The sequence below is a fragment of the Ovis canadensis genome, chromosome 11 (genome assembly GCF_042477335.2).
Source record: "Ovis canadensis isolate MfBH-ARS-UI-01 breed Bighorn chromosome 11, ARS-UI_OviCan_v2, whole genome shotgun sequence".
NCBI classification, from domain to species: domain Eukaryota; kingdom Metazoa; phylum Chordata; class Mammalia; order Artiodactyla; family Bovidae; genus Ovis; species Ovis canadensis.
Genome location: NC_091255.1, coordinates 26,867,758 through 26,895,127, shown reverse-complemented (window position 1 = coordinate 26,895,127; position 27,370 = coordinate 26,867,758). Strand labels below are relative to the sequence as shown.

General features: G+C 54.2%; 1 long non-coding RNA gene across 4 annotated transcripts; it reads left to right on the top strand.

Annotated features, from left to right (window-relative positions):
• The first annotated feature begins 4,210 nt into the window (after positions 1-4,210).
• Positions 4,211-24,930, top strand: LOC138447256 (uncharacterized). 4 transcript variants are annotated; one of them, XR_011259754.1, is made up of 5 exons: positions 4,211-4,543; positions 18,985-19,201; positions 20,402-20,665; positions 23,926-24,171; positions 24,814-24,930. It is a non-coding gene; the product is annotated as an uncharacterized lncRNA (long non-coding RNA). The 4 variants fall into 4 exon arrangements; XR_011259753.1 differs by lacking the exon at positions 4,211-4,543 and adding an exon at positions 5,094-5,226 and having other exon boundaries at positions 20,402-20,637; positions 23,926-24,385; XR_011259751.1 differs by lacking the exon at positions 4,211-4,543 and having other exon boundaries at positions 18,307-19,201.
• The last annotated feature ends 2,440 nt before the right edge of the window (positions 24,931-27,370 follow it).

The following is a 27,370-nucleotide window of genomic DNA, read 5'->3' as shown; positions in this document are numbered from 1 at the left end:
GCACGTCACAGGGCTTTATGCCCTCCTAGAGAGATGGCACATATGCATTATTAGCAGAGAATCAGGACTGGAACATGGGGTTAATATTAAATACCTTGCATGGTTTGGGCCTTGGAGGTCACAGTGAATGTGGCCCTCTGGCCCTGGGAGGAATGCAGTCACCCTCTGAGAGGAAATGGGTGAAATCAGAAGGTGTTAGAGTGTGGCTGTGTCTCTGTGTGTGTCCAGAGCAGGCCTTGGATGGGGGAGGGTTTGGGGCAGCCAAACCCATCCAGCAATGGCAAAACAGTTCTCAGGATAGTGTGTGCAGGACTGAAAGGCGTTCAGCACATCTTTGCTGAGAGTGGCTTATGTGGACAGGGGAACAGTGGTGGTATACGAAAGAGGGGAAGCGTCCTATCCCTGCGGAGCTCGCATCCTGGGAGTCCGAGGCAAAATCAGCAAGGGGGACGGGACGGATGCAAATGAGGAAACAAGACGGCACTTTCGAGGGGAGGAGGGGTATGGAAGGAGAGAAAGGCTGAGTTGGGGATAAAAAGTGATGGAAAGGGGGCTGTGGTTTCAAACAGAGCAGCAGGGAGAGGCCTAGGGAAGAATCTAGAGGGAGGGAAGCCCGAGAATAAGGTCAGTGGCCCCCGATCTATGGGATTTTTACCCCTAGGCAGGTTGATCCCTCCCAGCCACGGGGATGGGTGTGTAGGGCAAGGTGGCAGAGACAACCCTCTATGTCACACCCGCACTCCCACCCTCATCTCGGGGGGCTCTGAGGTTAGCTTGTTTAGGAGCCAGACTCCCGTAGGTGTGTGGATGGTGAGGGTGGGGGAAATGGGAGGAGCCGCAGGGCAGACTTGGAGGGAGGGTCAGAGCAGAGGTGTGTGAACTCGGCGGCGCTTCTGAGGTACTTTCCTGGGAGATGCTGGTGGGGAGTGCGGTAGACCGGGGTGGAGGGGGGCTGCTCTCCGTCTGCACTTACTGGCCGACTGACCCTGGCAAGTAATTTCACCTGTAAAATGTGGGCAATAATAATACCTCTGACCTAGAGTCACTGGGAGAGTGTACCGAGAAGCTCTTAGCACAGGGTCTTGGCACTGAAAGTTTTCTTACCAATTGAGAGCTGCAATCATTATCATCATGGCCTGTTCTCTAAGGCAGGCTTTTTCAAACTGTAGGAGGTAACCCATGAGTGGATCATGAAGTAAACTGAATAGCTTGCAAGCAGCTGGGGTTTTTTTTTTGTTTGTTTTTTTGTTTTTTTAACATGGAACAGAATGGATTAACATCAAGTAATTTGAGTGCATAAGAATGGTTTTATAAAACATTTTATAAACATATATATATTCCCTCCCATGAGGCATGGCTGAATGTTTGAAAGCCACGCTTCCAAGGCAATGCTTCTCTAAAGATGGTTGGAAGGAGCGGTTTTTCTAATTAGTAATTTGCAATGCAGGAGACCCAGGTTCGATCCTTGGGTCGGGAAGATCCCCTGGAGAAGGAAATGGCAACCCACTCCAGTATTTTTGCCTGGAGAATTCCACGGACAGAGGAGCCTGGTGGGCTACAGTCCATGGGATCAAAAACAACTGGAGCCGACAGAGCCACTAACACACTGTCATCACTTTTGCCGGAGAGAATACCACTTGTCATGCATGCTCGCTCAGTCTTATTTGCTAAATACTGGTCTTTGAGTTAGCTTATTTGAACCTCATCATGATAACAATATTCATGAAATAAAAAAATACCTATTACATTGTTTTTTTAACCTAAAACCATCTCACATATGTACACCAGCCTTTAGGGACACAGTGGTAAAAGGAGCATCTTTCTGAAAAGATTTTCTGAAAGCTGGGAGCCACCGAAACTGTGAGACACAGATGAGTCCAGCACTCTCAGGGTCCCATCCTGTCCTTGGAGGCAGGCCCGGCCCTACTGCCCAGTTTCTGAATTCTTGTGGTTGATCTTCCCACAGTGGGCACCTAAGGAAGCAAAGAGCAGGCCCTGTCTGCTTGTGGACTGATTCAGGACCTTTCCTGGGACGTAACCCCTTAGTGGAGGAGGCCAGGGCCCTGCTGTATCTTATCCTTTCTCTTGTGAGCTATGTCCTGACGCTGCACAAGTTTGCAGAATTTCCTTTCTTGTCCAGCTTTGATTCCATTGATGGGATTAGGCGCACCCCACAGTCATGTCCTTTGATGTGGTCAGGGGGTAGCAGGGAGATTTCAAGCTCTGGGAGCAAATCTTAATCTTCTGCGGGTTTCTCTGGGATCAGTGCTGGGGTAAACCCATTACATCCCTGCCCTTTCATCCCCCCAGGACACCGGCTCCTCCAGACTCCTCGAGTCTCAGCGATCCAAAGGGTCTGTCAGATTTAGAAAGAGCAATAAAAGAGGAAGAGAAAGCAGAGCACGAACCTCAGACCCCCGCCAGCACCCGCAGCATCACCAGCAATGTCAGGGCATCTTCCTCTTTCTTCCCTTCTAATCCTGGGCTCTCACAAAATGGGGATTACAGAGGCTTGGGGCCGGCGGCTGGCTGGGCCCCAGCACTGGGCACCTCTGCCGGGCCTGACCGCCATCTGCCCTCCATGCTCTCAGATCTGCTTTCCTGGATGCACCTGCTTCTGCACATCTGTCTGTACTGTGCTGGGGTCTCCATGTCAGGTTGGGGGCGAGTTGGCTAATTGAGCGGATAAACCACTCAGCCCCCACCACAGTGAGGTTTTAAGGCATGATTTGGATTAGTGACGCCAGGAAAGAGAAGACAGGACCATAGCCAGTATCTATCCCAGGCTACAAGCAGGCATGTCCCATTATTTAAATTAAACCTGACTCCAAGGCTCTCTCTGAAGAGAGGCGGGGAAATTCGACCTCAGTCATTACTTAGGTTTACCCGTCACTCCCTCTGCTGTGGGCTTCCCAGGTGGCTCAGTGGGAAGATTCTGCTTGCCAATGCAGGAGACTCGAGTTTGATCCTCTGGAGGAGGAAATGACAGCCCACCCCAGTGTTCTTGCCTGGGGAAATCCCACGGACAGAGGAACCTGGCAGGCTACACAGTCCATGGGGTGGCAAGGAGTTGCACAGGACTGCGTGACTGAGCTTTCTCATCCTCTGCCGTGGTCCCTGGAGTCCCGGCCGTCTTAAGGATGGGGATCTTGGTGAAGCCTAGGGATGCTCCAGACTAGCCTCAGATGAGGCAGGCGGTTGCTCCCCCACGTCCTGGTGCCCCCAGAGATGAGAGTGAGGCAGCAGGTTCTCACCAGTGGGGATTCCACTGAATTCCAATCCCTCTCCAGCCTCAGGAAAGTTCTCCCTCGGCCTCGAGGCTTTTCAGTTCGTCCTTACTCCTTCCCTCCCTCCCTCCCCGCTAAAGACCTCGAGTTTTCCTTTAGGACAGTACCGCAAGGAAGAGAGGCGGTGGTCAAGTCACTGGAAGGGGGCGTGGAAAATTAACATTTCAAAAATAGTGCTGCAGGGTACAGTGCTCGGCGTCTTACATTTAGTATCTCCTTGATTTGCCCAGGCTTCCCTGGTGCTCAGACGGTAATGCGGGAGACCAGGCTTCGGTCCCTGAGTCAGGAAGATCCCCTGGAGAAGGAAATGGCAATCCACTCCAGCACTCTTGCCTGGAAAATCCCATGGATGGAGCCTGGTAGGCTACAGTCCATTGGTCGCAAAGAGTCGGACACGACTGAGCGACTTCACTTTCACTTTGATTTGCCCAGGAGAAGGGCCTGGCCCGGCCCGCAGGCTCCTGGTGGGGAGGTTAAGGCGGGCAGGGGACGCGGCCCGGGAGCGGAGCGGCCGGCAGGGGGCTCTCGGCGCCGGCCTTCGAGGGAGGAAGCGCTGGCAGCGGCCTCCGACCGGTCAGAGGAGGAAAAGGGAAAATTACTGGAGCTCGGGGGCGGGAAGCGCTGCGTGCCTGGGAGGAAGGCACTGGAGACTGTCGAGTCTGGCAGCCCGAGGCCGGACTCGATCCCCGGGGCTGCGCGGACGGCGAGGGCAAGGGGCGCCAGTGCCGCCCCGACCCCGCCCGGGTGTCCTCCCGCGGGTGCCGCCGGTGCCGCCGGCTGGAGCGGACTCGGCGGCCCGGGGCGGGGGCGGCGGCGCCGAGGGGCGGGCGGAGGGCGGGCCGGGGCGGGGCGCGTCCTCCGGGCTCCGGGAGGCGGTGCGGGCGGGCGCTGGCTGCGTCCGCCCGCCTGGAGCCGTGGGGCGCGCAGCCTTCCTGATGTGTCACCAGCACGTGGAGCCAGCTCGGGCCGCGCCGCCAGCGGGAGGAACTCCCCCAACTTTCGAGGGGTCTCGCCGCCCCGCTCCTCTCCCCGCGGCGCCCGGCTCGCGCTCCTTGGGGAGGCGGCGGCGGCCGCCCCCAGGTCCCAGGCAGGTCGAGCGAGGCCCCGGCCCCCGGCCTGGCTTGCGCGGGGCCCTGGAACGTCGGGGTGCTGGGCCCGACTGGCGGATGTGCCCCCGGACCCCCAGATGCAGCGCGGGGCACGGCCTGCGGTGCGAGCGGCCCGGCCGGCCTTGCGCGCGGCGGATCTGAGCGCAGGTAACCCAGGCGGTGCGGCGCTGGGCCTTGCGGGCGCGGCGTGGGATCTTGGCGAAGTTTCTCTGCATGGAACTCTTGCGCTCGGCTGGCGGTGGAGGGTGGGGAAAGGCTAGGTCCCCGCGCCTCCCCCGCCCCAGCCCTGTCCTTCGGCCTGCGCCCCGGCGGCCCGGACGCCGCCGCGCGCTGGGCGTCGTGTAACTCTTCGAGGGCTGGTCTCGGAGCCGGCTGGTGGACGTCAGGCGAGCAGGATGCTGCCTTTGGGGGATGCCGCCTTTGAGGGATGCCGCTTGGGCAAAACCCAGCGCCTCAGCTCTCTCTCTCTCTCAAGCGCGTGGAAAGTGGGCGGCCGGATCCACCAGGAAGCCCGTCGGGGGCGCAGCCGGAATCCGAGACGCGCGGGAGCTGAGAGCTGGGTCTTTGCGGGCGAGATGAAGGTGTCGGTTCAACTGGCCTACAAAGTCCCAGTCCTCGGCCCCCAGGACCGACGGCTCCTCCTCGCCCCTCGCCGTTTTCTCCCGGGCGGACGCGAGCTCTGCTCCCAAGGCGGGGCGGGGACCCGGGGCGGGCCGCACCTCGCGGGTCCACACCGGAGACGGGGTGGCGGGGCGCGCTCGCCGCGGGTTGTGTGTGGAAGGTTCGAGGGATCCCTGCGCTTGGCAGGAGCGGTGGGAACGCACTCGGAGGTTCGAGTTGGTCCCTGCGGGCGGTTGGTGTCCTCCGGGTGGAGCCGGATCCTGGCCGCGGCCGACCTGGAGGGAAGGGAGAGACGGCGCCCCGCTTTCTCCCCGGCCGAGCCGATTCGCCTACGGGGCCCTGCCCTGCTGGGCTTTCCGGAGCCTCCACCTTGAGCTTGAGGGTGGTGAGGACCGCGCGAGGACTAGAGTTGCCCCGGGAATACGGGCCGGGATGTGGAGGTTTAGCCCCTCTCTGAGCTCCGCTACCATTTCTTTAAAGATACATTTTTGTGGGTGTGTTCTTAATGGCCAGGCTTTTGTTCCCTGACCTAGGCAACATTGTGCTGAACCGCCCCCCCCCCCCCCCGCCCCAGTCCTCTTAAAGTTTTCTGCTGAAATTCCCTTCTTAAACTGTTTATCCAATAACTTTGTTTCTACCTCCTCCTGCAAAAGAAAAACCCCAGTAACCCCTGAAACCTCTGCGTCTGCTTGGTGTTGGAACTTTCTGTTTATTTTTGTTTGTTTGTATTGTGTTTGGGCCGTCTTGGCAGTGGGGACCTTGGGAAAACATTTGGGAACATGCCGGGAGGTGACCTGAACCGTGCGAAGGGCCAGTTGACAAAATAGGGCTCTTTGGGCCCCTTTCTTCCCGGCTTTGGAAAACAGGATAGATTTCTGGAAGCAGGGAGGAGGGAGAAACCCGCCCTGCCAGGTTGGCCCACCTCTTAAGGATGTGGAAGGTTCTTCCAGAATCTTCTCTGACTTCTGTGGGCCCGTGTGGAGGAGACCTCCCAGGAATCCTGCCACACCTGTGTCCCTGTTCCAGTGGCCATGTGGGAGCCTGAATGGAGGGGACACCTTGGGCTGTGGGGTCACCCAGGTAGGGTTGGGCCCGTTTGTGAGCCCAGGAGCGGGCAAAGCCTGGGAGTGGGCAGAGCCCGGAACTGCTGTTGACCAGCATTTTTTCCGTGTGAGCTTTGTCCTGCCAACTGTAACCCGTGGAGCGTGCAAACGCCAGAATTGTGGGAGAAAAGAGTTTCCTTAGGGCCATGCCTCTAAACGTACAGACATACTCAGTTTTGGGGAAAATTGTCTGGGAGGGGACTGGTGGGAACTTCAGCTGGAGTTGGTGGTTGTTTAGTCACTAAGTTGTGTCCGACTCTTTGGGACCCCACGGACTGCAGTCCGCCAGGCTCCTCTGTCCATGGAATTCTCCAGGCAAGAATGCTGGAGCGGGTTGCCAATTCCTTCTCTGGGGATCTTCCCGACCAGGGATCGAACCCAGGTCTCCTGCACTGCAGGCGGATTCTTTACCACTGAGCCTCCTGGGAAGCTCTCAGCTGGAGGGTGTTCCCTAATTAAAGAAAAGGGTCTGTTCGCAGTACTGAGTCAGGTTGGGAAAACAGAGTTCTCTCCCTTTGAACTCATGCCTGTCCCGGCCCTGGGGATCAGTATCTTAAATGAAGTGGAAATCTCTAGAATATTGCATGGTCGTAAAACACCCTCAGGACTGGTCTGCAGCAATGAGATGCAGACAAGCTTTGCAACCACCCTGGAGGTGACGGGCGCGGAGGACGAGGGGCATAAATCCCTGGGAATAGGAGAGTGCTCAGGTGGCCGGCAATTTTCTCTTTAAGTCTGTGCCCCCTTCTTGTGGGCTGCTCAGAGTTACAGGGATTTTTAGGAATCGCCTCGAGCTTCATTTCTGGGGCGGGGGAGTGAGTGAGTTGGTTTTTCCTTGGGTTTTTTTTTCCTCCTTTGCAAGATGTGATTGAATCAGTCCAGGGCCTGGCCTCCAGCAGCCGAACTATGCTGCGATTTAGGCAGTTGTATTTAGGAATTGAGAGCTTTCTGATTTCCCGCCCCTTTTGAATTCTCAAAGGTTCCTGAGGCTGCTGCCTCCTTCCACCCCACCCCCACCCCAATCCATCCCTCTAAGCTGGATAGCTAGAAACTTGGTGGGGGAAGTGGCTTAAATGGGGAGCTTGTTTGCCCTGGAGCTGCCTTCAGGAAGCAAGATGGGAAGCTGGTGGGAAGGGAGGATTTTAGCCAGACCCCCAGGGAGACCCAGGGAAGATTCTGTGAAATCCCCCTGCCTACTGGAAGGAAATGTGCATTCCCTTGATTCTTAAGTAAATTGCAACCTGGTGAATAATTAACCTCACCCATTTAGCTTTTTTTTTTTTTTTTTTTTAAGAAAAATAATATCCAAGCCTGTGAAAAGATGAGAGATCAATTTTTGTCCAGCCCAATTGAATGGACAAAGGAGCGTTGGGAGGGGCCGACCCTCTCGCCGCCTTACCAAAAGGCTAGCGAGCAACTCTGATGGTTGAAATTCTGATAGTTGAAAATCCCTCCAGGGTTTCTCCGGTGGCAGTTGTAGAGACAGCCTCTGAGCTGCCTCCCCAGGTCTCCTTCAGTTCCTCTGACCAAAGCCAAGCTGTCAGACAGCAACGGTCAGGATCCTGGCCCACCCCCCCCCCCCCCAACTTTCTGTAGCAACAGCTTGGCCTTCATTCCTGCACGGAGTTGATTCTGCTGTCAGGCCGGTTTGTGGCTCTTCATGGGCTGGTAAATATTTGGCCTGTCTCTGTTCTTTCACACAGAAGGACAGCGCTCCCGATCTGGGTCTGTGCATGGATGTCCCAGCTGTCAGAAGCAGGGATCCACTGGGGGTCCATGAAAGCTTTTCTTGAAGCAGCCCAGTGTGAGGGCCACAAAGGCAGATTTGGGGTCCAGATATGCTAGAGTTGGGCTTCCCTGGTGGCTCAGACGGTAAAGAATCTGCCCGCAATGCCGGAGACCTGGGTTCAATCCTTGGGGTGGGAAGATCCCCTGGAAGAGGGCATGGCAACCTCCTCCAGTATTCCTGCCTGGAGAATCCTCATGGACAGAGGAGCCTGGCGGGGTCGAGTTGGAGGCCTCCTAACTGCCGCTTGCCAGCTGGGTAGCCTTTGACAAGTAACTTCTCTGTGTCAATGTCTTCTGTTGTACACGAGGGTTCTGAGACCTCCCTTGTAACACTGTGGAAAGGCTTATGTGAAAAGCTCAGGCAGAGTGCCTGGCACATACCAGTAGATCTTTGAGAGTCCCTCTTATTTAGAATAAGCCCATGGCTTTGGGCAAGTCACTTAACCCACTGGGAACAGCAGCTTTGTAATCCTAAAGTGGGGTGATGTCTGGGACCCCCTTTCCCTGTCGGAACTTATTGTTCACCAACCACATGCCAGGGCCGGGGCCAGGCTGGGGAGACAACCGTGGGTAAGATAGTCATGGCCCCTCCTGCCCACTCCTGTCTGTACCCCAGCTCTGAGAGCAGATGAGGGGTGTGGTGTGTCCTCTTATTATAGCTGAGGCTGCAACTCTGAGGGGCAAGACTCCCCCGGGATCTCACAACTGCCTTTGGTGCTGAGGGAGCGGGAAGCCCAGCCTTCTAGGTGCAATAGAGCCTCCTGAGTTGGAGCCAGCCCCCAGTGAGCTGTGAACAGGGAGACGGGTGGGTCTGCTTCCTTAAAGGAACCCTGGGTGTGCAGAAGTGGCCACCTCGCACATCTACTGTGCCTTGCGTCCAGCCTGAAAGGTCCCAAGAAGGCCCCCAGGAAAGGCGAATTGCCTCAACTGCTCTTGGCCTGCTCACTCACTGGCCATCTTGACCAACTTGGCCAGCCTGATGCACTCTAGTGGGACCAGTCGAATGGGGTGCAGAATCGAGGGGGGAGGGGAAGGAAATACTTTGATATTCCAAAAAGTGCTGCAGAGTAATCAGCATGGGAAGTTAAAACATCAGGATTTCCTTGGACTTCCTTATGCTTTTTTATGGCCTTGTTGTTTTAGTCGCTTTGTGACCCCATGGACTGTAGCCCGCCAGGCTCCTCTGCCCATGGGACTTCCCAGACAAGAGTACTGGAGTGGGTTGCTATTTCCTTCTCCAAGGTATCTTCCCCACCCAGGGATCAAACCCACTCTCTCTTTCATTGGCAGGCAGATTCTTTACCGCTGAGCCACCAGGAAAAGCCCTTTTTATGGCTTAGTGGTGTTTTTATTCTGCATTTCAAACTGGAGGTTGAGGTAGACCCTAATCCCTCCAGCCCAGGGCAGTGGGCAGGGTTTGCAGGGACACCGGACAGGTGACTTCTCACCCACTGAGCACTCCCTCCGCCCCCTCCCTCCTCCCCTCTGGCAGGCTCTGGGGAATTTTGAAATTGCCCTGGAGCCAGACCTCTTGTGTTGGCTGCCCAGGAGGACTGGGGAAGGAGGTGCTATGTGGAAAGAACCATTGCCTGATTTTAATCTCAGCTCTGCCACTCTGAGCCTGAGATCCCCCTTTCTCTGTCAAGTGGGGTCTGCACCAAATACAGCGCATACCCCTTGTAGCCTAAACATCCTAAGGTCTGGAGCCCAGAGGCAGCCTGCCCGGAGGTGCAGAGGAGGGCATGGGGCTGAGACCGTGGGAGGGTTGGGAGCAAAACTGAGATGTGCAGCTGGGAAATTTGGATCAGTCTTTGAGGATTTTGTGGTTCATTCTCATGCAACGAGCTTCCTCTCACTGGATTTCTGCCCTGGGGTGTGTGGGGCTCAAGGAGAAACGCTGGCTTCTCCTCGGTGATGGAGGCTTAAGTTTGGGTCTTTCAGTGCTGTCTCCACGTCCACCATGAGGCAGACCTCTTCTCCCAACCCTTCTGAAAACAAGTCAGTTGCAGCGCTGCCTACGTGCTGACGGTACCTGGTTTTGCAGGAGGCTGAAGGCAGGCGTTCTGGAAAGGGCGATAGCTTTGCAGGCTCTCCCCTGGACTAGCTGGGTGACCTTGGACCCGTGACTTGCCTTGCTGGGACTGTTTCCCCATCAGTGATGATACAAGTCCAATACAGGGGTCACATAAGGAGGCCTGGGTGAAACGCTGCCAGGCTCTTGGTGGGGGACCGGTGGGTGGGTGGGGGGAGTCCCAGTGGCTGTTCTTAAGTGACTCTGTAGCTTACCCCAGGATCTGTGGGGCCAGCGAAGGAACCTCAGGGAAGTACACCCTGAGCCTGGCAAGCCTCCTTGCCGCTTTGCTGTCTGGGGAAAAAACATTGCAAAAAAAGCCACGTGGGGGTGGCGTGGGGGTTCCCGTTTCTTCGCAGAGATAGGCCTGGTATACCCTAAGAGGGGAGGATGGGGCGTGAAGTCACAGATTCTTCCCCTTGTGAGTTTATTTGATCACTTGTAAGTGAGAGCATTTGAGTAAACTCGGGGAGTTGGTGATGGACAGGGAGGCCTGGCGTGCTGCAGTCCATGGGGTTGCAAAGAGTCGGACATGACTGAGCAACTGAACTGAAGTGAGAGCGTCAGGATACTGTTCTTGAGAATCCTTTCCTAGGGAGCTTGCTGTTGTGAGCTTAAGAACATGGAAAAAAAAAACCTTTTCTTTGCTCTTGGAACCAAGAGGGCGATTCAACAGATACTTGGAACCAAGACTTGCGTATAAGCAAAATGTTGGTCTCCAGCTTGCCTGGCCAGACCCCTGTGTATCTGGGAAAAGTCAACCAGCCCACTTGCTCTCAGCTGGCCAGTGCAGAGGCGTCCTCCCGCCCTGGGCTGAGCCTCTCTAGCCCCCAGCCCTGCCTCTCCTCCCGTGTCTGGGGATAGCAGGCGGTCGCTTTGTCGCCCAGGTCTGGGTGCATGCGAACCTTGGCCAAATCGCTGAATGTTAAAACATCTGGCAAAATATCACATTTCTACAATGGGCCTTTTCTGTAGAGCTGGGGATAAAGTGGGAAGTGTTGGGATGCTGGGAAATTACTTAAGCTTTGACAGTGGAAGGAACAGGGTCTAGGATCCTGACTTTGAACAGAAGAGGTGAAGATGGAGTGGGGAGGAAGACGCCTTCAAACAAGAAGTAGGGCCCCAAGAACCAGCTCCCCCTGTTTCCAGAGCCGGTGGGGAGGGGGGCTGCGGTCAGCCTGCCTTGGCATCCTCCCTTCCTGCGTCCTCTCGATGGATTTTGTTGTAATGAGACAAGTCCTGACAAATATCCCGCCGCCCTTTGGGCCGGAGAGCTGTAAGGCGTCCTGCCTGGAAACCCAGCCCCATTCACTGGGGAGCCATAATTAGGCAAGAGAACAGTTCACCGGCCCTTGATTCAATAAAGACCCTTTTATGATGTTGGTTTTTCCCAGAAAAATAATACCACTTTGCCCCGTTTATTGCATTTAGATGTGTAATCGTATTAGGGCTCAGCAGCCCCGGGGACCGAAGTTCCGCAGTTGGGGTTTTCACCAAAGGCTGTTAACCCGGTCTTCAGAGGCAAACAGTGACCTTGGGAGAAAAAAAAAGAAAAAAAGACAAGGACAGGGAACATTTTTGAAGATTTCTCTCTCTCTTGGCATTTCAAGGACGTTTTCTGCCGTCTGGGTGAGAGGCGACCCGGGAAAGAAAACTGGAAAGTGAAACTAACGCTTCTGGCCGGTGTCCCTGCAGGCCGCGGCCCTGCACGGCCCCTCCCTTGTCGTTGACCAGATCTGTCAGTCAGATGGATGGCACGTGCCCGGCAGAGGGCTGGAGGAAATGTCAGCGAGGATGCCGGTGGCTCGGCCCCAGGAGTCGTGGTGCCCCAGCACGTCCCCACTGAGACGCGCCGGCAGGGCGGCAGGCACTGGGGTTTGTGCAGGTGGCCGGCCTGGGCGTCCCCCAGGCCCCGCCCTGTTGGGGTAGCCAGCCCTGACTAAATATAGTCCTGGAGGGCGAGGCGGCTCTCGGTTGGTTGGAAGGGTTTGCTTGCCCCGCCCCCTGATCACCGCCACCTTCCAGATACTTGCCTACCGGGTCTCTCACCTGCTGGTCCCTTCCCCCTGCAACCATCCCCTCTGACCTTCTTCCCCCAGGCCTAGTGTCAGGCAGGCTAAGAACCTCTGCTCATCACTCCTGGAGTAAAACCCCCTCCTAGAAACCGGCCCAGTGCCGGGCTGTTGGTACAGATCACCAGCGGTGTCCAGCACCTCTTTCCTAATTTGCGGTTGGTTTAGAAATCTCAGGCGATGAGGAAATTTATGGGAGTCATTCGTGGGCGTGCTCTTATTAAGAAATAGGGTAGGACCTTTCATTAAAACCGTGTTGCCTTAAAAAGGGAGCTATCCATTTAATTCCAGGACATCTGATGGGAATGTTACTGAAATCTCTTTTTTTTTTTTTAACATTTTTAGAAATCTCTTTTCAGATAGTACCCTTTAATGCAGAAGAACGGCATTATCTATTTATAGATACTAAAATGCATACTAAAATATTCTTTCATTGTCAGGATTTGAGGTGTGTGCGATTTTTTTATTCAGTCTTAAACTTTAGATACTTTAGATTGTGGGGGGGGGAATGCTATTATTTTGTGTGTATATATATATAATTGTTTTTTTATTCCACACCCCCCACACAGGAGTATAATTAGAACATCTGAAACCAGATTATCCAGTTAGTAGTTGTTATTTAGTCGCTAAGTCATGTCTGACTCTCTGTGACCCTATGGACTACAGCATGCCAGGCTCCTCTGTCCTCCACTATCCCCCAGAGTTTGCTCAAATTCATGTCGAGTAAATTGGTGATGCTAGCCAGCAGTCTCATCTGTATCCAATTAGTACATTTTTCTAATTAACTGTTAGAAATTTGTGATGAGATAAATTATTTTAGATTTCCAATGAAACTTTGGCCACAAGGAGGTACATGAGGGGAGAGATGGTGGGTTTTCAGTTTTGGCTACCACCTACTCACCTGCTCCCCACAGATTACCTAATTTGCCTGCTGTTAGGCAGCAGCAGTGACCAGGAAACAGTTTTATTTTCCTTGTCCGGAGTAGAGTTGGAAACATTTCTCATTTATGATGGCTTCTCTCTGCTCCTGACAGTGGAGCAGGCAGATGAAGCTGGGGTTTAAATACTACTTTTGTACATTTTTCAGCAGTAACATTGGTAGCTGTCCTTTGGACAAAAAAACAAATTTGTGATGATCTGCATTCATTCATTTTGTGTCGTCTTTGTGCCTTGTGTGTGCTTCCTGTGCCCGGAGGCTTGGCAAGAAGAGGGGGCAGCCTGCAAGGGTGGGGACCTCCAACCAAGACCAAGGAATGGGGTCAGTTCACATTTGGTAACAGTGCCCGGTGCAAGCCCCAAATCCTTCATCCGAAATTCTAAACTCTGAAAACCAAAAGTTGTTTTTATAACAAATTTCATGGGAATTCTTGACCCAAACTGACTTGAGTCTAGATTTCTCCCGGGAGCATGAATCTTCATGGCTTTCCCTGCAGAGACGTGCCTTCGTGTGATTTCAGGGGGGTGGGGGGTGCTGCCCTGCTGGTGTGTTGTGCAGCACGAGGCCTGTGCACCATGTTATCTAAGACCTGGATACTTCTGCAGCACGCCAGGCCCGAAGGTTTGCGGTAAGAAGATGCAGTCCTGGAGCAGGAGCATGCTCCTGACAAAGGCGGCTGGACCCGAGTCCTGCAGAGCCCTCTCTCCCCAGACCTTGAACTCCACAAAGGCTCACCAGGTTTTGCTCACTGTTACATCCTCGCTACCCAGCTGGGCGCCTGGAGCCTCCTAGGTGCGGAGTGAATGCTGGTCAGCAGTGTTGGCCAGCTTTCTTTGGGAAAGCCAAATAGTAAATATTTTAGGCTCTGGGGGCCATGGGGCTTCTGTTGCAACTCTCTTCTCTTTCATTTCCTAGAATCAACGATACAAAGTGCTGAAGATGCTTTATGCAAAAAAAAAGATATTCGCTATGCTTATTATGTATAACAATAGCCGTTTAGAAGCAACCTAGAGGAAACAGTAAGATGCATCATGGTGAATCCTCCCCGTGGGATATTTGTGTGTGTGCTCAGTTGTGTCTCACTCTTTGCGACTCCATGGACCGTAGCCCGCCAGGCTCCTCTGTCCCCAGGATTTTGTAGGCAAAAATACTAGAATGGGTTGCCATTTCTTCCTCCAAGGGATCTTCCCGACCCAGGGATCTAACCCACGTATCCTGTGTCTGCTGCACTGCAGGTGGATTCTTGACCACTTGAGCCATCAGCATGTAAATGAATGAGTACCTGTGTTTTGATAAAATGGTGACTGTGGTTGTGGGTCTGGCCTGGGGGTCCACAATTGGCTGATTCCTGTGAGGAGGATAAACACACCCTAAGCCTAGACGTTTCCCCATCTCTTAGCCCTACCGTCTACAGGCCTGGTCAGTTTGTTTCCCTGCCTCAGTGCCGTCTCCGGTAAAGAGATACAGGCAGTGCCCACCCCCTGGTGTCTGACTCTCCTATGTTCTGGAAACATGGCTGAAAGGGAGGCGCCGCGCTCCCTGGACAGGCCTGGTTCGAGGGAGTGGGTGTTCATGTGGATGAATGTGTTTGGGCTCCGGTCCAGCCTTGCCAAGGGGCACTGGCACCTCCACCCGCCGATGAGTGTTTCGGGGTCTGAGCTAACCTCAGGGTACAGGGGCCATCATCATCAGGCCAGGCAGGGCTGGCATTCGTGGGGCGTGGGGGGGAGCTGAGGGAGTGAGAGTGTTTAGGAGGCGTTCTCAGCCAGAGAATTTCTGGCAGGCAGATGAGTGACCGTAAACCCAGGAGCTCAGGTCTCCTGGCTGTGTTCATCCCAGCCTCGGAGTGGCCAGGAAGGGTGGATGGGCAAGCGGCTCCAAGAAGGCTTCCCATTGCAACGGAGGCCTAAATCCAGCCAAGACTCTCACCCCCACGGCAGGCTGACCTGGGGGCAGGGGGGTGGGTGGCTGGAAGGGGGGCAGCACCTTACAGAGCCCACACCCCTGAGCTGAGGGCCCCTGTGCCCAGCTTCTCCAGGCCCACCCCGCTCAGCCACCCCTGCTGCTAGCCCTGGCTGTGTCCAGCAGCTCCTTCCAGGACATTCTGCCACCTCTGTTCGACCACCTCCTTCCTGAGTCTGGGTGGGACTTTCTCAAGCAAACTGCAAACAAGGGCTGCTACCTCTGGTTGGCCTTTTCTTTTCCTTCCATTGTGGTTTTGTGATTTGCTGGCAATTTTCAGGTGGAGCGCCTGTGCTCAGCAGCTCCCTCGGAGAGGGAGCCCCCAGCAGAAGGGTGCAGCGGCCCCCAACCCCAGTCAGCAGTGTGAGTTCAACTCAGAGGGCTGAAGGGAACCAGACTGGGGGCTGGTGTGTTTGGTGATGTCAGAGCCAAGCCCAGGGAGGTCCCCGTCAGGCACTAGCACGGTGTGGGGGATCCTCTGGCCACTGTCCAGGGCACCCCGTCCCCCAACCTCACCTTGTCATTGAGCACCTGGGCCAGGCACTGCCTGTACCGTGGTGGTAAGACGGCCCAGAGCGGTGCTTCTCAAACTTGGGTGACCCTGTGAGCCACACCAGGAGATTGTTAGCAATGCAGACTCCAGGGCCCTTTGGTTGAGCTCCGGGGCCCCAGAGTCAGCATTGTTAATAAGCGCAAGGGATTGTGATGTGGGTGGTTCCAGGTTGGTGCTGAGCGGGGCGGGGGTGGGGGAATAGGCAAAGCCTTGTGATGAGTGTGGAGTCAGGGGGAGCATGGAGAAGGAAGACGCAGCTCTAACTGGGGGGGGCGGGGCTGGGGTCAGGAAAGGTGAGCTGAGCCTTGAAGCACAAAGCAGGCATGGCAGTGATTGCTGACTCTGGAACTCTTGATGCTGGGCACAGCTCGAAGCCTTTATAGGCACTGACTCATTTAATCCTTCCAGCAACCCCATGAAATAGGTAGTTACACTGATTTTTTTTTTTTTTTAAGTATTTATTTGGCTGCACCAAGTCTTAGGTGCGGCACGTGGGATCTTTTGTTGCAGTGCGCAGGATCTAGTTCCCTGACCAAGGATCAAACCCAGGCCCCCTGCATTAGGAGCACAGAGTCTTAGCCACCAGACCCCCAGGGCTGTCTCTCCTTACCCTGATCTTGGAGCACAGAAGGGTTTAGAAGCTTGCCTGAGGTTCTTGGTTGCTAAGTGGTGAGCTGGCCCTCTTTGTCCTCCTTGTATGTTCTTCTGCACTGGGGCCGTAGCATACAGACCGTGGGACCGTCCCCCTCACACCAAGGCTGTGCAGACCAAAGGCTAGGCCTTTTTTGGATGTGGTCGTGTTGCTGAGGGCTTCAGAAGGTTTGGATTCTAGTGCGTAGAGACGGTTTGGCTTTTTTTAAAAAAAATGTATTTCATTTAAAATTTATTTTTGGTGGTGCTGGGTCTTCATTGCCTCGCGGGCTTTTCTCTAGTTGCAGCAGGCGGGGGCTCCTCTCCAGTGGTGGTGCTCGGGTTTCTCATCGTGGAGGCTTCTCTTGACACGGAGCTTGGGCTCTAGGGTGCACAGGCTCCGGTAGTAGCAGTTCCTGGGCTTTAGAGCACAGGCTCGATGGCTGTGGCACGTGGGCCTAGTTGCTCTGCAGCATGTGGGATCTTCCTGGATCAGGGATTGAACCTGTGTCCTCTGCATCAGCAGGCGGATTCTTTTTCACTGAGCCACCAGGGAAGCCCGACAGTTTGGCTTTTGCTGGTGGAGTATATGCATGATGACCTCGGTTAGGGCCAAAAGTTGTATCGAGGTAACAGCTGCTGTAGTGTAGCTTTGCGAGGCAGCTGGGATTTGGCACAGGTGTTCTCCCTTTGAATGAGGCAGGACCCTGGCGTGTGGGAAGAGGGTGTAGTGTTGAGTTCACGAGCCGTGAGGCCTGTGCCCCAACACCCCATCTCCACCTGCCCCTCCAAGAGGGAGGAGTTCTCCACCGCCGAAGTCCTCAGAGACTCCCAGGGAGCCTGGCCCAGCTCTTGGGGTCTGAAGGCAAGGGGGAAGCTGCTTGGACAGGGGAAGACATTATGCTGGGAGCCGGCCCAAACCTTTGTATGCTCTCCTTCCTTCAGTCTTCACATCACCCTGCAAAGGAGGCCATTCGTTCTGTTTACCCATGTGTACGCCAAGGCACACAGAATCTAAGCAACTTAGATGCCATCACACAGCAAGTAAGCAGGTAGTGGAGCCTGGTCCGTTTCCTGTGGGATGTTGTACTTTACAGCAGGGTCTGCCTTATTCTGAGAGGCCACGTGTCCTGCTGCACCCACAGTGGGGCTGGTGACCGGGGGCCCCTGAGGAGTGGGTGCAGCGCCTGGCTGGGTAGGGCAGGCTCCCAGCGGCCAGCTGAGCCCAGCCCTGGGTGGGATGGCCTAGCTTCAGGGGATGGGTTACCGGCTGACTGGTGGCATTCTGAGGATGCCAGTGGTCTGGGGTCTATGGGAGGGGTCAGCTGGGGTCTTCCTAGTCTAGGGCCCTAATGCTGGAAGCTGAGCCTCTGCTGTTCCGACAGAGGCCAGGTGACCCTTCCCTTGGGTCTTCTGGCTTTGCCTAGGTCTTGGGACCCCCTCATCCACTTGGGATTCTGCCAGGACTCTAGCCTACAGCTCCCTGTGGACAGAAGGCATTGGGTTCCAAGTTGGCTCTGGGTGGACCAAGGGCTGGTCTCCCCTGGGAGCGCCTGGGGTGTGGGGCAGTGAAGCCAGCCACTGTCCAGGCTGAAGAATTGTGCCACCGTGGAGACCCTGCAGCTACCCCACCTGCCACAGAACTTCCTGTGGGCTGGGAGGGGTGGGCCAGTGTCGGGGAGGGGTCACTGTTTCTACCTTGGTTCACCTGGGTCAGCTGGCTGACTCCTTCCTCACCTGGAGAGTGCTCGAGGACAGCAAGAAAAATGAGGGACTTTCAGGGGCAGCTGTGTTTTCTGACTCAGTCATAATGCCCCTAAAAATCCTTATTGTTCTTGCAGTGTGCATCAGGCGGCGGCCCCAGCCCAGCCCTTGCCCACCTGGCCCCTCTGGGATGGGGAGAACTACCTGGGGTTCAGCTGGCGTGTCCTCCCACATCATCCTGAAATGAGACTGTAGGGGGATTTGCTGATGAGTTAATGTTTTGTTGGTTGGTGCATTGATTGGCATGTACTTTTATAATTTCTTTGTTGGTAGAGGATGGGGTAGGCTGGGCATCGAGACACTCGCGCACAGATCGGAGCCCGGGAGAATGCAAGGTCTCCCTGGTTTGTGCGCAGCGAGGGGTCCCTAGAACCCAGCTGCACATTACAGCCTGAGGAAGGGGGGCTTCAAGGGCAGGTGTACCCAGGGCTAGGTCATGTCCTACTCTTGATGACCCCACGGACTGTAGCCTGCCCAGTTCCTCTGTCCATGGAGTTTTTCAGGCAGGAATACTGGAGTGGGTTGCCATTTCCTTCCCCAGAGGATCTTCCCAACCCAGGGACTGAACCTGCGTCTCCCACATTGGCAGGCAGATTCTTTACCACGGAGCCACCTGGGAAGCCCCATTTAGGGGCACTGTGTTTTAAACCGGGAGGAGGCTCAGTGTGCAGCCTGAGGCCGCTGAGCCGGCCGTGGTGCAAACCTGCTGCAGTGGACCGAGGTCTTCCCGCGGCTGTTGCTTTCTCTCGGGCAGGTGGTCTCCACCTTGCCCAGGAGGTGCCTCAACCAGTTATTCTGGATGCTCTGGGTAGAATTAGGGTTCCTGGGGGATGGTCAAGCGGAAATACAAGTTAGTGACACGTCTTCCTGAACACAAGAACGCCATTCAACAAAGATGTCACTAAACGCCACAGCCACAGTCATCCGCTCCGGCCGAGGCTGGGCAGGTGGCCAGCCCACGGATGGATGGACTGGGAGGTGGCCGGGCAGTAGGCAGGGCTGAGCCTGCTCCTGGGGGCGGCCCCCGCCGAGGTCTCACTGGCCTCCTAGGTCAGCCGAGGAACTTCATCCTTAAGGTGTTGCTCAGGCTCCCTCCCCAGGTGCCGACTCGCACGTTCCTGTCACCTGAGAAGACGGCCGTGTGTGGGACTCTGGCCACCAGGATCCTCCTTCCTCCTGGCCAGCCCCAGCCGCCCACTCCTCCTCGGGCTCCTGTGATCCCAGCTGTGTCTCCATCCCAGCCCCAGAGACAGTCTTTAAGGAGCTTCAACATTTTTCTGTCCAGGGGAAGGGACGGCTCCAAGGTAAAGGTTAACGTGGGGGGTGGCACGGGTTGGGGGTGATGTTTATTACTTCTTGGTGAGAGGTGGGCAGGGCTCTCGTGAAATGTGATTCTCTCATCGTAGGTGGACACAGGGCCACGGGATACATCCCATCCTCCTCATAGCTAAGCATTTGCTAACGTCCACTCAGCTGTCCCTCCCTTCTGTCCCCACAAACCTCCTGTTCCAGAGTGTTTTCTTCATTCTTTATCCCAAAACATCTGGGGGAAAAAAAAGTCCACTTTTAAAAAAGACTACATAATAAAACATTACTGGTTTTCCCTCAGTCATATAAGAACTGCTTTCCAAGTGCAGAGCATTTAAAAAATGCAGAAGGATGAAAGAGGCTTATAGGTGCCCATACCTAGAGATCATGTCATCTAATAGATTCTTCCAGGGATTTTTTTCTCTTTGCATGTACATGCGTGCGTGCAAAGTTGCTTCAGTAGTGACTCCGACTCTTTGTGACCTTATGGACTGTAGCCCACCAAGCTCCTCTGTGGGATTCTCCGGGCAAGAATACTGGGTGGGTTGCCATGCCCTCCTCCAGGGGGATCTTCCTGACCCGGGCACTGAACTCACATCTCTTAGGTCTCCTGCGTTGGCAGGTGGGTTCTTTACCACTAGTGCCACGTGTACACCTTTCACTCAGTTAGCAGGGGTAGGGCTTCTGAAAGGGGGCGGGCTCGTAACTCATCTGCATGACGGCCTTGGGCCCATCAGGAGGCAGAAAGTCTCTGATTTTCTTTCTGCCAAGTAGGCCAGGGACTGAAGTTCGCCTCCAGCCAGGAAGTTTGTTGGAGGGTACTGGGGCAGCACTGCGTTTCCCTCTCTATACAGAGACTGGGGAGGGTGCTGGAACCTTAGGCTCTGGGACTTTTCGTGGCCCGTCCAGCGGTTAGGACTCTGTGCTTCCCCTTAGGGGGCACAGGTTTGATCCCTGGTTAGGGAATTAAGATCCTGCAAGCCTAACAACAACAACAAACAAAAATGTGGGCTGTGTCCCAGTTGAGTTCTAAGTAAAGCTGCTGCACCACTTCCCGACTCCGGTCACACAGAAGAATCACTTAGCGTTTAAAAAATGTCAGCACCACCTCCCACGCCAAGACCAGTTGGATCTGAATTGCTGGGTGTTGGGAGGGACCCAGGCCCTGGTATCTTTGTTTTCCTTCTGTTCCTCAGGTGATTCTGTTAAGGGGCCAGAGAGCTACTAGCCAGCTCCACACTCACAAGTCAGCGATTTTCTCCAGCCCTTCCTTCAGGACCTGACAGAGGAGATGGGGCCGTTTGCCGCTGACAGCCTTGCACCTCCAGGATGTTCTTTGCTGCTGTCACTTTTGATCCTCACTTTACAGATGGAGGACCGAGGTTCAGGAGACTCCCCAGAGGACACACAGCCAGGATGCAGCCAAGCTGGGGTATAGACATGCAGTTTCTGACCCCAAGGCCAGTGCTCTTTCTAGAATTGCTATTTATAGTAAGCATATGTCGTTAGAACCAGATGTGGTCATCACAGCCTCCTGAGGTGGGTGGGTAAACGCCACTGTCTCACGGAGAAGGTGTCTGCCCCCCCGGGGAGGCTGGGTGGTGGCCCCTAATGCCCCAAATGCCGAGTGTGTATGTGGCCAGCTTAGATCCACAGTCTGCCCCCATCAGCCTGTATGCTGCCGAGGATCCCAGTTCTGAGCAGGGCAGGGTTTAACCCTGTTTGCAAACCTCGCAAAAGGCATGGCCCAGGTCTCACAGCTGGGGGGTGGCGGAGGCCCATCGGTCCCTGCTCCTTGTCGGCAGGCTGACACAGAGCCTATGTGCGGTTTGCTCATCGGGGCCCTGCTCTGAGCTGGCGGCTCTCGGGGTCAGGACGCCTGCTGGGGGCACCTCCCTGCCCCTCCCTTGTTCCTGCAGAGCTGGACTCCCAGAGCCTGGCCTGAGAGCTGCCTGGGCAAGCTGCCAGTGCAGGGAAGTAGCGGGCAGGCGCAGTGTTGGCTCCAGGAAGTGTCTCTGTTCCTGGGCTGGTCTGCAGGACCGGAGGGCCTGGACATAACAGCGGAGCTTGGACCTGGGGTCTAAGCACGCTCTCCACCACCAGCCCCCAGGCCCAGCTGCTCCAGGCTGGGTCCACGCCTTCCCTTGCTGGGCCTGGGCTCTTTCCTCCGTCTGGCTCCTGCCCTGTTCCCCACCAGCTCTGTGCTGCCAAGTACACGCTCTTGGCGGCAACAACATCCATTTAACCTGCTTCCCAGAAGACAGCATGGTTACGCGGTCTGGCTCAGCCAGCACCATGGTGGGAGATGGGGAGGGGGCCCCCTCAGCTTGGTCTTCTCTTGCCCATATTTCTTAGGGATCTGGGTGTGTGGGGGGGTGGCCCTAAGCAACCTTGTTTACTTGGGTCAGAAGTAACCTCAGCTCAACTGGAAGCCTTGAGCAGCCACACTAAAGACAGAACTTTGAGATCCTGGAGTTGGTGGGTGTTTATATTAGGGGCAATCATTTAGCCTGAGGCTGAGGGTAAAGCTAGTTTTCCTAGTAGCTCAGTTGGTAAAGAATCCGCCTGCAGTGCAGGAGACCCCGGCTCAATTCTTGTGCCGGGAAGATCCCCTGGAGAAGGGATAGGCTACCCACTCCAGTCTTCTTGGGCTTCCCTAGTGGCTCAGTTGGTAAAGAATCCACCTGCAGTGCAGGAGACCTGGGTGCGATCCCTGGGTTGGGAAGATCCCCTGGAGAAGGGAACAGCTACCCACTCCAGAGTTCTGGCCTGGAGAATTCCATGGACTGTATATAGTCCATGGGGTTGCAAAGAGTCAGACATGACTGAGTGACTTTCACTTGGGTAAAGCTGCCTCCCCTCTGAGCCTGTTGCTGCGTTTGTTTGTTTTTTAATGTTAATTTTTTGGCTGCATTCTATCCCTGACAAGGGATCAAACCTGGGCTCCCTGCATTGGGAACGCAGAGTCACAGCCCCTTGACTACAGGGAAGTCCCGCTGCGTTCGTTTACTAGCCGTAATGGAACGCTGGAGGTCTACTCTCTAGGCATATTCTGAACACACACGTGGTTCCTTCTCCCCTCCCCAGATACTTCACTGGGGAGCCTGGGGAGGTGTCCGCGTGGAGCGCGTGTCTGTTTCATGCCAGCTGTGCTATGCTGCTCGGGAAGCGAGTGCAGGTCTTCAGGCACTGCAGAATGTCTTCTGTCTATGGTCTCTACAAAGGTGACCTTTCCTGCAATCTCCTTGCTGGCCCTCCTGCCCTGGCCAGACCCTGTCAGGATGGTGGTTCTGGACCGAGAAGCTGGCCCCCTTGCGCCTCTCGTCTGGCGCTCGAGGCCCAGGGAGGCAACCTCCCCCTCACTGGGGTTCATCCTACAAGTCCAGATGCCATCAGCTCCAGGGCCTCCCCCTGGGCCAGAGCTCCTCCCTCCCCGCCAGCCTCCTTGGGGTGCAGATGGACGGCCCAGCACAGTCAGGAATAGCCCTCTGTTTGCCTTGGCTGGTGGGGAAGAGATTACGGCTCACTTTCTGTTTTGACACTCAGATTTAGCTAACACACAGAGCCTGTGAGATCGCAGAGAAGCAGCCTTGGGTCTTGAATGAGTCTGGGGCCCATCCCTGATGGCCTGGTGTCTGTTGAGTGGAGGTGTCTGGAAGTAGGAATGGGTGATAACCCTGCCTTCTGGATACATGGAGAGAGGTGAGGGCCATCTGTTGGTTTTCCTGACCCAAGGCCCTCTGCCCTTTCATGTTTTCCTCTGGGGTTACTCCTCCCCACCCCTGAGGTTTGCATGGGACCAGCCCCATCCCCTGGCTTTAGAGGCTGGCATGTGTCCCAGCTGGACACCGAGATGCCCCCCCTTAGGATTTCTGCAGCAGCCATGGGGAAAGAGGCATTCACTTTTCATGGGAATTGCCGGGTTGATGGAACTTCTGGTGACCACTCTTGTTCTCCACTTGAGGATGAAGCCAACAAAAAGGAAAGAGCCAGGAGGTGGAAAAAGTATGCTGTCCAGATATCACTAAGCCCCTGGACCCAGCCATGCCTGAAACTGACCACATCTCTGGACTAATCTGATTATATGAGCCAATGAATGCGTTTCATTTTTTCTAAAACTATCCTGAGTTGTGTTTCTGTCATAGAAAGGGTCCTAAGAAAACTATATTTTTCTTTGGTCTCATTAAAAAAAATCAACTTTAAGGTATACTTTCAGTTCAGTCGCTCAGTTGTGTCCGACTCTTTGTGACCCCATGAATTGCAGCACACCAGGCCTCCCTGTCCATCACCATCTCCTGGAGTTCACTCAGACTCACGTCCATCGAGTCAGTGACGCTATCCAGCCATCTCATCCTGGGTCGTCCCCTTCTCCTGCCCCCAGTCTCCCAGCATCAGAGTCTTTTCCAATGAGTCAATTCTTCGCATGAGGTGGCCAAAGTACCAGAGCTTCAGCTTTAGCATCATTCCTTCCAAAGAAATCCCAGGGCTGATCTCCTTCGGAATGGACTGGTTGGATCTCCTTGTATACTTTACATGCAACCATTTTAAATGTCCAATTCATACATTTTTTCAAAATGTGTACACCCTTGTAACTACTACTGCAATCGAGTTGTAGAACATTTCAAGTTCCTCATTCCCCTTTATGGTGAGTTCTCCTGACCCCAAACAACCACTGACCTGCCTTTGTCCTAGAGATTTATTCAGTCTTCTCTTCGTTCAGGTCCCTGGAGGTTGAGGAGAGCATTTCCTCGATGCTCAGATTATGGATCAACCTGGGTCGTTTCACCCCTGGTCCAACTGTGCTGAAGCCAGATGCACCTCTGGGCCCTGCAGTTTTGTGGTTCAATACAGCCTTCCCTTCGTTAGAGCCAGCTCACCACAGAAGAGAGTCCTGGCTGATACAGCTCCACCACCACACTCTTCAGTAAAGCTCTGCCCAAGAACCTCGAGGCAAAACCAACTAATAGTCAGTCTAGCTCACCTCCTGGGAGCCAGACACTAGCAAGTGCTTTACACGCGTTATCCCGTCTTCTCAGCAACCCTCGGGAGGTGCTGTTAGCCCCACTTTACTGGGATGTGGGTGTGTTGCACACTGGGCACCTCTGCAGCTCCTCTGTCCACCAGGTTCCTGGCTTCTTGTCCCACAGCTGAAGCTGACCCCTCCCAGACCGCATGCCAGGGTAAGGGGGCGGGATCCCGAATGGCCAAAGAGGCTGAAGAACTCAAGCCATACACGTGGAGGGAGTTAGTTTTCGGGACGAACTTTGAGCCGTAGCTTAAGCACCTTCGGCAGGAGAGAGCTCAGGAGGCCCTGTCGTCAGTAACCTAGCACACCATTCAGATCTTGTGGTGACACAATACCTTGCCTAACCTGCTGGTTCTTCCCACAGATCAAAAAAGTAGAAATGAAAAATAAGTAATTACCAGGTGACCAGATCTCTTCCCCAGCTTCCCCTTCAGTAATTTCACGAACAAATGGTGGGAACAAGATAGCATCTAACAAGAAAGACCACAAGAAGTCGACAAGCCTGCACACAGCTAGGGATCATGACAGCTCTGACGCCCTCCATCCGTGATTAACTGAGCTGACTTCCCTTTTTCCCCTTAGAAACGTCCACGGCCACGCAGACTCTTCAGAGGTAGTTTTGGCGGAACACCCGAGTGCATCTGAGTCTCCCCAGATTGCCGGCATTCTGATTAAAAGGAACTTTCTGTCAGTCAACAACTGCTTCTCGGGTGTTGATTTCCAAGCAGCTGGACTAAGTTTGGAAACAGCAGATGAGACAGGAGGATAAATTCCTTCATCCTCCATCCCTTGGATCACTTGGGTCACATTTTCCAGATGGGTTTGTTGTACAGTGGTTACACGTCACCTTGCTTTGCTTCCTGTTCTTCCCGACCTCCTTTCTCTTACCCCTGCCTCTAGCTGCCCTGGAATTCCACTTCCAAGTTGATGTATCAGCCCTTAATCCCTTGCCAGAGGGCCCACTCTCTAAGGAACTCGGCAGTCTGACTCCTGGGTCTGCACTATGCAGCCTCAGTGAATGCTGACCAAGAGGACAAGATACACCACTGAAGAGGGAATACAGATGGTGCCAAATTCACCATCAGAGATACCAGCGATAAAGGTGTCCCCGTCATCTCTCCCCTTCCATTCACTGGGTCTGATCAGTCAAATCCTGACTCCATGCTGTAGGTCAGAGACTGTGGCGTCCCCCACTAACCTCTGTCCAGTATGAAAGAGCCCACGCTCCTTATCCACCACTCGCTGGGTATGTGATGCTGGCAAGGTACTCAGCCTGTCTGAGCTGCCTTCCCCATCTGTACAGTGGGGATAAGAATGGGCTCACCACCTGGAACTGTGGAGATGCCTAATGGACACTAGGTGTGTGCCTAAAGCAGAGTAGGGGGAGGGCATCGTGGAGGCTACCTGTCCAACAGCAGTCCTGCTTTCTTTTGAGAAGCACCCCTCCTTCCTTCTGTCCCTACTGGGTAAATAGGGCTGTCCCACCCCTACTGCCAGATCCAGGCCAATCCACACATCTATTGACCACAAGATTGGATCAGGCCTGGGCATGAGACCCAAGTCAGACCAGTCCCTGCCATAGTTCGCTGAAGTTTCTGGAACAAGGAAAGAGGTGTTTGCTCTTTGCTTTTAGCCTGGAGCTACCTGAGGCCATTTTTTACTATTTGGACATGTGAAAATGAACGTCAGTGCAGTGACGTCAGAAGACACCAAAGCCAAGAGATGGAGCAGGACGCAGTCTCTGGTGATGGCCTTGGAGCTCCCAGATCTACCATGCCAGCAGCTAGGGAACCTCTAGTATTTTTAGAAATTTAAACGTATGCAAAATTTTTCCATTTCAGTTGCCTAAGCCAGTTCAAGTTGCATTTCTGTTACTTAAAACTGAAATGGTCTTGGGTCTTACCTTGTGGGCCAGTGGTGAAGAATCCACCTGCCAACTTAGGGGACATGGGTTCGATCCCTGGTCCGGAAAGACCCCACATGCCAGGGGTGGTCCAGAAAGATCCCACATGCCACGGGGCAACTAAGCCCAGCCTCTAGAGCCCATGCTTCTCAACAGAAGAACCCACTGTAACAAGAAGCTCGTTTGATGCAACAGGGAAAGCCTGTGACTAGAAAAAGCCTGAGCCCAAGCAAAGAGCTCCTGCACCTCATTAGAGACCCATCACAGCCAAAAATTTCTTAAAAAACTGAAATGCTCTTGACTCATACTATAGGTTCTTTATAGATGATCACTGCCGTTACTGCAATTAATACTATTATTATAAACACATTCCTAGGAAGATACAGCCTTGGGGACACAGGCCAGGCTCCCCCAGGGGCACTGCTGCTCTCCATACATTATACTAACCCTGGATATGCGCTCCCCAAGGGCAGGGATTCGTGTTTGCTGCTGAGTACCCCAGGTGCCTGGTGTCTGCACATGTCTGCACAAGGTAGGTGATTAATAGACACCTACTGAGTGAACAAATGGAGTTGGCCTGCTGCCCCCTGGCCCCCAGCCCTGGCTTCACATTTTGCCCTCTGTCCTTGGCTGACATCTGAACCCACTGGGGTGTTCTGCAGGAGTCCTTCCTAGGGCCTCACTCATCCCTTCATCTGCTCATTATACTGTTTCCAAAATCTTTCTTTATTAGAAACGTCCATTATGGATCACAGCTTTCACAAAAATTAACTCAAAGTGAATCAAACACTTAAATGCCAAACTGGAAACCATAAAACTCTTAAGAAGAAAACATAGGGACAAAGCTCCTTGACATGGGTCTTGGCAGTGATTTTTTTAGATATGACACCTGAAATACAAGCATCAGAATAAAACCAAGTGGGACTATGAAATGGGAAAACGTATTTGCAAACCATATACTGAAAGGGGTTAATGCTCAAAATATATCAAGAACTACAAGTCCATAGCAGTAAGTAGTAATGATGATGCTATAATTAACATAGGACCTTAATAAACACTTTTAGAAGAAGTGGCCAACAGGTACATGAACAGATGTTCAACATTACTAATCATGAGGGAAATGAAAATCAAAACCACAGTGAGATATCACCTCCCACCTGTTACCATGACAGTCCTCAAAAGACGGACAAGTGGAGAAGGGGGAAGCCTTGTGCACTGTCAGTGGGAATGTAAATT